At 35.8% G+C, this 9515-nt stretch overlaps 1 long non-coding RNA gene across 1 annotated transcript in view; it reads left to right on the top strand.

Annotated features, from left to right (window-relative positions):
* Positions 1-435: 435 nt before the first annotated feature.
* Positions 436-9515, top strand: part of LOC100584728 — a 49505-nt gene continuing 40425 nt past the window's right edge. The window contains exon 1 of the long non-coding RNA XR_001115865.2: positions 436-526. This is a non-coding gene — a long non-coding RNA (uncharacterized LOC100584728). The remainder of the gene's footprint in view (positions 527-9515) is intronic.

Here is a 9515-nt window from a genome sequence, read left to right as displayed (position 1 = left end):
GGACAGAAAACCCTGTCAATTTGGGAGTGATATTAATATTCATGTAAAAGAAGCTTGGGAATCCATAATCAAATTACTAAAATTAATCATCAAAATGTATAACTTGGTTTCTAAACATAAGACCAAAATTTGAAATAAAGTGAGTTCTTATACACTAGCAATATACAGTTACAAAGTATAATTCGAACATACTATTTGCATTGCCAAAATATTAAGAACTGAATAACTTTGAGATAAATCTGACAACAGAAATACAAACAGAAAGTGATAAATCCTTATGTAATAGCATTAAGAAAGGTAAATTGTTTTTCAATAGGTCTCCACACAATTATAAAAATATACTTCTCAAATTAATCTATAAAATTTCATTGCAGTGTACCTCAAAATGATATGAATAGATATTTTTAAAAAAAAGAAACAAGAATCAATAGCAAGCAAGACATTTACCAATGAAACCTTGGTGTATATTTACCAACAAAACCACAAAGGGATCCACCAAATTGAGATCAACATCTACTGGCAGATAGTAATTACTGAGTTGTATGCATACAGAACAACCAGTAATCGTATTCATTTGTGTGAATGTAAATTGCTGCAACCACTTTGGAAAAGAAGTTGACATTGTCTTGCAAAGCTGAAGGGGTATGTTGTTTTTTTTGTTGTTGGCCCACCCATTTACTTTCTCTTTGTCCAGTCCCAATGTAGTCACATGCAAGGTATTTCATCCAGCAATCCCCGCCCGGAGCAATGTACAATCAGGAAACTAACATACTCACTGGGAGACATGCAGAAGAAGGTTCATCTTGAAAAAGTTTGTAATGGCAAAAAAGTGGTAAGCAAACCAAATATGCTTTGACAGGAAATTGGATGATTTTAATCTGTAATGTTCAGATAAATGAATGGTACAATCAGTGAAAATAAGCCATAGTGTCACATATTATTATAGATGGATTTTAAAAACATATTATTGAGTGGGAAAAACAAACTTTAATAGGATATATATAGTAGGATACCGGCAACATAAGGCCAGAAACATACAAATATTTAGAATATATTTCTTATTAAAATATATATATAATGTATGGTAAAATATATGGTGGTCTAAGAAGCTGAGAAAAAATTAAGAGTGATTATCATTGTCAGGAACATATGGTACCGTAGTTATCAATAAAGGCGAGGAAACATGATTATATCATTAGATGCAAAGAAACCTTTTGATAAATTCCAACACCTATTAATGATAGAAACTATTAATAAAATAGTAAAAGAAGTGGAAGGGAAACTTTCTCAACCTGATAAAACTATTTAAAAACAGCCAAATTTCACCACTTTTGTTTAATAATGTAAAAGAAGGACTTGGCCTGTGCAGTAAGTCAAGCAAAGAAATAAAAGGCATACAATTTGGAAATAAACTGTCTTATTTGTAGTTGATAAATCATGAACACAGAAAATTCTAAAACATCTACCTAAAAGGTTTGTAGAAGTTTTTAGAACTACTAGATACACTTATGTATGCAAAACAATATACAAAAATCAATTGTGTTTTTATATACTAGCAATAACAATTGTAAATGTAATGCAATAACACTATTGACAATGATGTCAGCTGTCAGGCCTCTGAGCCCAAGCTAAGCCTTCATATCCCCTGTCACCTGCACCTATACATCCAGATGGCCTGAAGTAACTGAAGAATCACAAAAGAAGGGATATTTAAATGGCCTGTTCCTGCCTTAACTGATGACATTCCACCACAAAAGAAGTGAAAATGGCCGGTCCTTGCCTTAACTGATGACATTACCTTGTGAAATTCCTTCTCCTGGCTCATCCTGGCTCAAAAAGTTCCCCCACTGAGCACCTTGTGACCCCAACTCCTGCCCACCAGAGAACAACCCCCCGCTTTGACTGTAATTTTCCTTTATCTACCCAAATCCTATAAAACGGCCCCACCCGTATCTCCCTGGGCTGACTCTTTGTTTGGACTCAGCCTGCCTGCACCCAGGTGAAATAAATAGCCTTGTTGCTCACACAAGCCTGCTTGGTGGTCTCTTCACATGGACGTGAGTGAAATCAACAAAACAGAAAACACTGAAATATAAATTTAACAAAATAGGTACAAGATTTGGACACTGCAAATTACCAGCATTAATAAAATAAACACAAATGAAGAGATGTACAATGTTCATCTATTGAACATTCAATATTAGTAAGGTTCTCTCAAACTGATCTACAGATTCGACACAAGCCCAGTCTAAAGCACACCAGATATACTACTCCTCTACATCTTCCTCCCCTTTTTCCTCCTCCTCCTTCTTCTTTTTGCTATTATTATTATTACTATTATTTTTGTAGAAATGGATAAGCTGATTATAAGATGTATGTAATATGAAAAGGATATACAATGACTACAAATTTGAAAAAGAAGTAAGTTGAAAGACTATCTGATTTCAAAATGTATCATAAAGTAATTAAGAAAGTACGGTAGTATGGCCGGGCGCGGTGGCTCACGCTTGTAATCTCAGCACTTTGGGAGGCCGACGTGGGCGGATCATGAGGTCAGGAGATCGAGACCACGGTGAAACCCTGTCTCTACTGAAAATACAAAAAAATTAGCCGGGCATGGTGGCGGGCGCCTGTAGTCCCAGCTACTCGGAGAGGCTGAGGCAGGAGAATGGCGTGAACCCGGGAGGCGGAGTTTGCAGTGAGCCGAGATCGTGCCACTGCACTCCAGCCTGGGTGACAGAGCAAGACTCCGTCTCAAAAAAAAAAAAAAAAAAAAGTACGGTAGTGTGTATATGTGTGTGTAAATATATATGTATATAGTTGTAACTAGCTAGGAGTCCAGAAATAAATACCCACATATCAATTGATTTTTATAAAATTTACCTAGACAATAGAAGAAATAAACTTTCTTAATTCTTTATAGATAGTGCTCTAATAATTGATATCCTGGCCGGGCACGGTGGCTTACGCCTGTAATCGTAGCACTTTGGGAGGCCGAGGCGGGTGGATCACCTGAGGCCAGGAGTTCGAGATCAGCCTGGCCAACGTGGCGAAACCCCGTCTCTACTAAAAATACAAAAATTAGCCGGGCATGGTGGCGGGCATCTATAATCCCAGCTACTTGGGAGTCTGAGACAGGAGAATGGTTTGAAACGGGGGGACAGAGGTTGCAGCGAGCCAGGATCCCGCCACTTCACTCCAGCCTAGGCAAAAGAGGGAAACTCTGTCTCAAAAAAAAAATAAAGATTGATATCCATATAAAAAAAAATTTGACAATTCACATTGCATACAAAAGCGAACTCAAAATGGAACATGGGACTAAATGTAAAAGCTAAAACTATAAAACTCTTAGAAATAAATATGGAAATACAGTTTAGATACAACAGCAACAATATAAACTGTAAAAGAAAATGTTGATACGTTGGACTTCGTTAAAATTAAAACCATTTTTCCTTTGAATACCATCACTGGGACAATGAGAAGGTAAGCCATAGAGTGGAAGAAAGTATTGGCACAGCACATATCTGATAAAAAAAAATTGGAACAAAAAATTTTTACAAATCCTAAATGAGAACACAAACAACCCAGTATAAAATGGGTAAAATCTTGAACTGACACATCACCAAAGAAGTTTTAAGGATGGCCAATAAGCATATGAAAAGCTGCTTAGCAGCATTAGTCATCGGGGAAAGCAAATTAAAACCATAATACGATGTCACTGCATACACATTACTATGCTAAAATTAAAAAGGCTGATGATGCCAAATGCTGACGATATAAAGCAATTGAAATTCTCATACATTGCTGGTAGGGGCGTAAAATGATACAACTATGAGGAAATCATTAGGAAGTTCCTGATTAAATTAAACATAACCTACCATATGAACCAGATATTTCATTACCAGATACTTACCCAAGAGTCATGAAAATAGATGCCTACACAAAGCGTTGTACATGAATGTCCACAGAGGTTTTATTCACAATAAGCAAAAACCAGATGTAATCCAAATTCCCATCATTAAGAGAATGGAAAAACACAATATAGCATATCTACACAATGTAATACTATTTTGCAATAAAATTAGGATACTACTAAAACATGCAACCACATAGATGGATCTCCATGAATGAATCATTATCCTGAGTAAAAGAAGTCAAAAATAAAAACTGAATGTTTCAATTTATAAATTGAGAAACCTAGAAAATGCAAACTAACCTATTTTGACAGAAGGCAGATCATCGGTTGTCTGTGACCAGCCAGGAGTGGAGGCAGGGATGGAAGTATTTTGTATATATTGTGGTGGTGGTTTAACAAGTGTATGTGTCTGTCAAAATTCATTGCACTGTGAACTGTAAATGGATATTTTTTTAATGACACCGTTAAAAAAGCAAGCCACTAACTGGGAAAAATATTGCACCTATATGTATATGAGAGAGGTCTTGTCTCCCAACTATATGAAGGATACTTTTAACTCAATCATAAAAAGAAAACAGGCTGGGCACGGTGGCTCATGCCTGTAATCCCAGCACTTTGGGAGGCTGAGGCGGGTGGATCACAAGGTCAGGTGTTCAAGACCAGCCTGGCCAAGATGGTGAGACCCTGTCTCTACTAAAAATACAAAAATTAGCCGGATACAGTGGCAGGTGCCTGCAATCCCAGCTACTTGGCTGGCTGAGGCAGGAGAATTGCTCGAACCCCAGGGGGCGGAGGTTGCAGTGAGCCGAGATCACACCACTGCACTCCATCCAGCCTGGGCAACAGAGTGAAACTCTGTCTCCAGAAAAAAAAAAAAAAAAAAGAAGAAAGAAAAAAATGGAAAACAATCCACTTTGAAAAAATTGACAAAATATGTCAATAGACACATTTTCAAGAAGATATATGAATGATCAATAAATACGTAAAAAGATATTCAACATCATTAGTCCTCAAGAAATATCCATTTAAATAATAGTAGCTAAAATTAAAACAAAACTTTGAACTAAGCCTACCTAATGAATATGGATTATCTGAAACATCCCCACATTTCTGGTGGGAATGTAACATGAGTACTAACACGTTGGGAATGTTTTAAAGTTAAACATAGGACTTACCATACAACCCAAAAATTTCTCCCCTGGGTACTTATCCAAGAGAAATAAAATGATATGCCCACATAAAGCATATGCCTATACTTGTATATAAATATTTTGGATCCAAATTAATAAGAAACAACTCAATTGTCCAGCAACAGAAGAGTGGGTATGCAAACTGTTGCATACAGTGGAATACTACTCAGAACTCAAAAAGAACTACGTATGTACACAACAACATGGATAAATCTCAAAGCAATATATTGCACAAAACAAGCCAGAGACATCAAGTACTTTTGTATAATGTACAATTATATTTACATAAAATTCTAGAGCACTGAAGACTAACCTATAATGACAGCTGATACTGGTTGCTTGAGGCTTGGGATTAGGAAAGGGACTACTTGCAAAAGAATGCATGGGAAACTTTTGGAGGTAACAAGCTTGTGTTGTCTATCTTGATTATGGGTATATATACTTGTCAAAAGATATCAAACCATATACTTAAAATGTATGCACTTATTGCATATAATTACATCTAAATAAAGCTGAGTTTTTAGAAATTCAAAAGAGGGGTTAACATAGTCAGGAAAGACAAAAGAGCATCCAAAGACCTTCAGGGGTATTGATGATATTTCATCACCAGGTAATAAGGTAGGTGTTTGGCACAAGGATTTTTGTTTTATGATATTTCAAGCCTTATATACTCATCATATATATTCTTTGTGCGAATGAAATATTTCAAACTAAAAAATAGATTAGCCATGGTCTGGAAGATGATAGTAGCCATGCATATAAGTGACAAAGATTAATATACTGATTATAATAGAAGATCCTGCAAATAAATAAGAAAAGATAAACACCACAGTAAATATTAGGCAAGATATATTAGTAAGCAATTTGAAGAAGAGGAAATATGAAGATCAATATACATACAAAAAGAAGGTCAACTCAATAGTAATCATGGAAATAACTAACTAAAACCATAATAAGACACCAATTATCACAACAAAACAAAAACAAAAAAAGGTGTGATAATAGTAAATTCTGATGAAAAATGGAAACTTAAATTTGTAGAACCACCCTGAAAAGCAAATTCCAGTCAACTAAAAAATGGCATATTCTGATCTAGACAAACTCACAGGTTCTCAAGAATATACAGCTGATCCTTGAACAGCATGAAGATCGGGGTGCCGCTTTTCCCATTTGGTTAAAAATCCTTGTATAACTTTTGACTCCTCAGAAACTTAACTGCTTATAACCTACTTTGACCAGAAGCCTTACTAATAGCAAAAACAGTTAACACTTATTTTGTATTATATGCTGTATTCTTACAATAAAGTAAGCTAGAGAAAGGAAAATGTTATTAAGAAAATCATCAGAGAGAGAAAATATGTTTACTGTTTATTAAGTGGAAGTGAATCATCATAAAGGTCTTCATTTTCATTTTCTTCACATTGAGTAGGCTCGGGAGGGTTTGGTCTTGCTGTCTCAGGGATGACAGAGGCAGGGGAGGTGGAGGAGGTAGAAGAAAAGGCAAGACACACTCAGTTTCATCTTCATTGAAAAGAATCCATGTATAAGTAAACGAGATCAAACTCATATTGCTCACAAGTCAACTGTATATAAATATTCCTCTCAGCTATGTTTATAATAGCAAAAAAAAAACCAAAAGAAAAGAAAATAAGAATATACCACAAGCTAAATGTCCATCAACATTATACAATGTAATACTATAAAACAGTAAAATAGGTATCAACATGAGTGAATTTCAAAACATAATTATGGATGAAAATATATGTTCTCTGCTTACTGAAGTTTGAAATGTGCATATTTGACAGTTTTAAAACCATTCTGCCTATTGTTTAGGATGATATAACTATATGATTAAATATAAAGAAATTCTTAGGGATAAGAAACTTTCTGAGGGCAGTAACTTTTTCTAGTTTGGGAGGACATTAAGAAGAATGTGATCAGCGTGAGGTACCTAGGGCCTTCATCATTTTGATGATCATTTCTTAAGCAGAATATTCATAACATGAGTGTTCATGATATCCTTACTCATATTTGGTCTGTTGAAAATATTTTACATTATAATTTTTAAAGTAATTATAGGAAGCAAAACAAATAAAGAAAATCAAGAATGAGAGGAATTTTCTGGTCCCAGGAGGAATCATTCTGCTGGACTAAGATCCACTTACTCTCTGTGCCTCTTGTGACATAATCATCTCAGATGGCTTTACAAAGCTGATGGTTTAGAATGGTGATGGATCCTGTTTTCCTGTTTTGTCCCAAGGCAACTTTCATTTTTCTGGGCCTAGAAGCTGGCCTAACAGGGAGATATTTTGGTCATAGGCATTCAAAGAAAAAAAAATTTAAATCAAGCAAAGACCATCATTTCAAACTCAAAAAAAGGTGCAACTGTATTAAAAGTTTCAAAAGTATTCTGCATTTCTGTGATGAAAAACAATCAAAATCTATGTCAAAGGTTTACACTAGAACTATGTAAAGAACACTTACAAGTCAAGGAGAGAAACCAAGGAGCTACGTGGACAAAAATCATGAACAAAACACTCATACAATAGTGATGAAGAGCTGAGAAACATATAAAGACATTTCTTATAAGTAATTAATGAAATTCAAATTAAACAAAAATTAGCTTTTCTGTCCATTAAACAGGCAAAGTTTGAAAAACAATGACCATGGTGGTGCACAGACTGCAGTAAGACTGAGACGGTACGATGCAACTAATGAGAATGAAAATTGATAAATTCTTTCTGAAAGCACATTATTAAAATATACTAATAAATTTAAAATATTCATACATTCTGGTTAAATAATTAATATTGTAGAATATTCACTAAGGAGATACTAAGAGATGTGAACAAAAGTGTACTTGTAAGAATGTTTTCGCAATCCCAGCACTTTGGGAGGCCGAGGTGGGTGGATCACGTGAGGTCAGGAGTTTGAGATGAGTCTGACCAACACGGTGAAACCCTGTCTCTACTGAAAATACAATAGTTAGCCAGGGGTGGCGGCATGCGCCTGTAGTCTCGGCTACTCAGGACTCTGAGAAAGGAGAATTGCTTGAATCCGGGAGGTGGAGACAGTTGTGAGCTGAGATCACACCACTGTACTCCAGGCTGGGCAACAGAGCAAGACTCTGTCTCAAAAAAAAAAAAAGATGTTTTTGAATCACTATTTATAATACTTAGTAGATAGTAGATAAAGCTTCAATGATCATGAAATTAATTATATTCATATAATCATTGTGGTTTTAAAATAATATATAATTTGAGTTTTTAAAATATTAATAGCAAGAGAAATGAATGAGAACTCAATATTTAATGAAAAAACATGATGCAAGACTCTAGTATGATGTCGATATTGTATTGTGTGTGACTGGTGGAATCTATGTTTTTGTCCATTTATGAGACAAATGAAGGAGGCATATTTTCTCAAAAAATCTCTCTAATATCTCTGCTGCAGCCCACAACATAGGAGAGAAGTTTACGATTTTCTTAGAGGAGGAATGGAAGTTACTTTTTAAGTATCATTGACAGAGGATTAGACTTCCCAGGGAAGATGCTTTCACAGAATTCTCTGAGCCATTTTTCACTGATGAATTTTGCAGCCCCTTTGCAGTATGAATCTGACTCTGACATTCATATACACAGCAGCCAATGCTATTTTTTGGAATGCTCCCCCAGGTGGCAAAATCTCCCATTCAAATAGAACATTAAATATAGTTTAAAATCACAATAACACACAAAAAAGCAATCAGCAGGCAGCTCTAACTTCTGGCCACCGTCTATAAACAGGTGGTGAAATTCTTGTACCAACCAATTATTCAGAGAATATTGGATAAAATCAATGGCTTCAACTACACTTCTGATTTAAAACTAGGATCTGATTACTGAGTTGAGTTGCTCTAGGAGCGTGAAGAATTCAGGATTGAGGTTAAAATCAAATAAGATGACAAAGGTTTTTTCTTTTTAAGAAGCTCCTTCCTAGATTTCAATCCCAAAAATTTCTCAGGCTATATTTGGAGATAAGGGCATTAGGGGAGAGGAAGTGAAAAGAAAGTGAGAAATTGCTCTCACCTGTTAAAAAGTCTCTTGGTGGATCCCAGTAAAAATCACTTGGTAGATTTGTCTCTGTCGTTATGGGATGGGAAAGGGAAACAGTGAGATGTGTATGAGTTGGGGCCAAGAGGGGTCCTTCACTCTAATATTGTTTCAAGTTTTTCAAGAAAGTACCTCTGGCCGGGCGCGGTGGCTCATGCCTGTAATCCCAGCACTTTGGGAGGCCAAGGCGGGCAGATCACGAGGTCAGGAGATCGAGACCATCCTGGCTAACACGGTGAAACCCTGTCTCTACTAAAAATACAAAAAACAAACAAACAAAAAATTAGCCGAGCGCGGTGGCGGGCGCCTGTAGTCACA

Source organism: Nomascus leucogenys, chromosome 6 (genome assembly GCF_006542625.1).
Source record: "Nomascus leucogenys isolate Asia chromosome 6, Asia_NLE_v1, whole genome shotgun sequence".
In the NCBI taxonomy this organism is placed as follows: domain Eukaryota; kingdom Metazoa; phylum Chordata; class Mammalia; order Primates; family Hylobatidae; genus Nomascus; species Nomascus leucogenys.
Note: the sequence above shows the minus strand (reverse complement) of the source record. Positions and strands in the feature narration are given on the sequence as shown.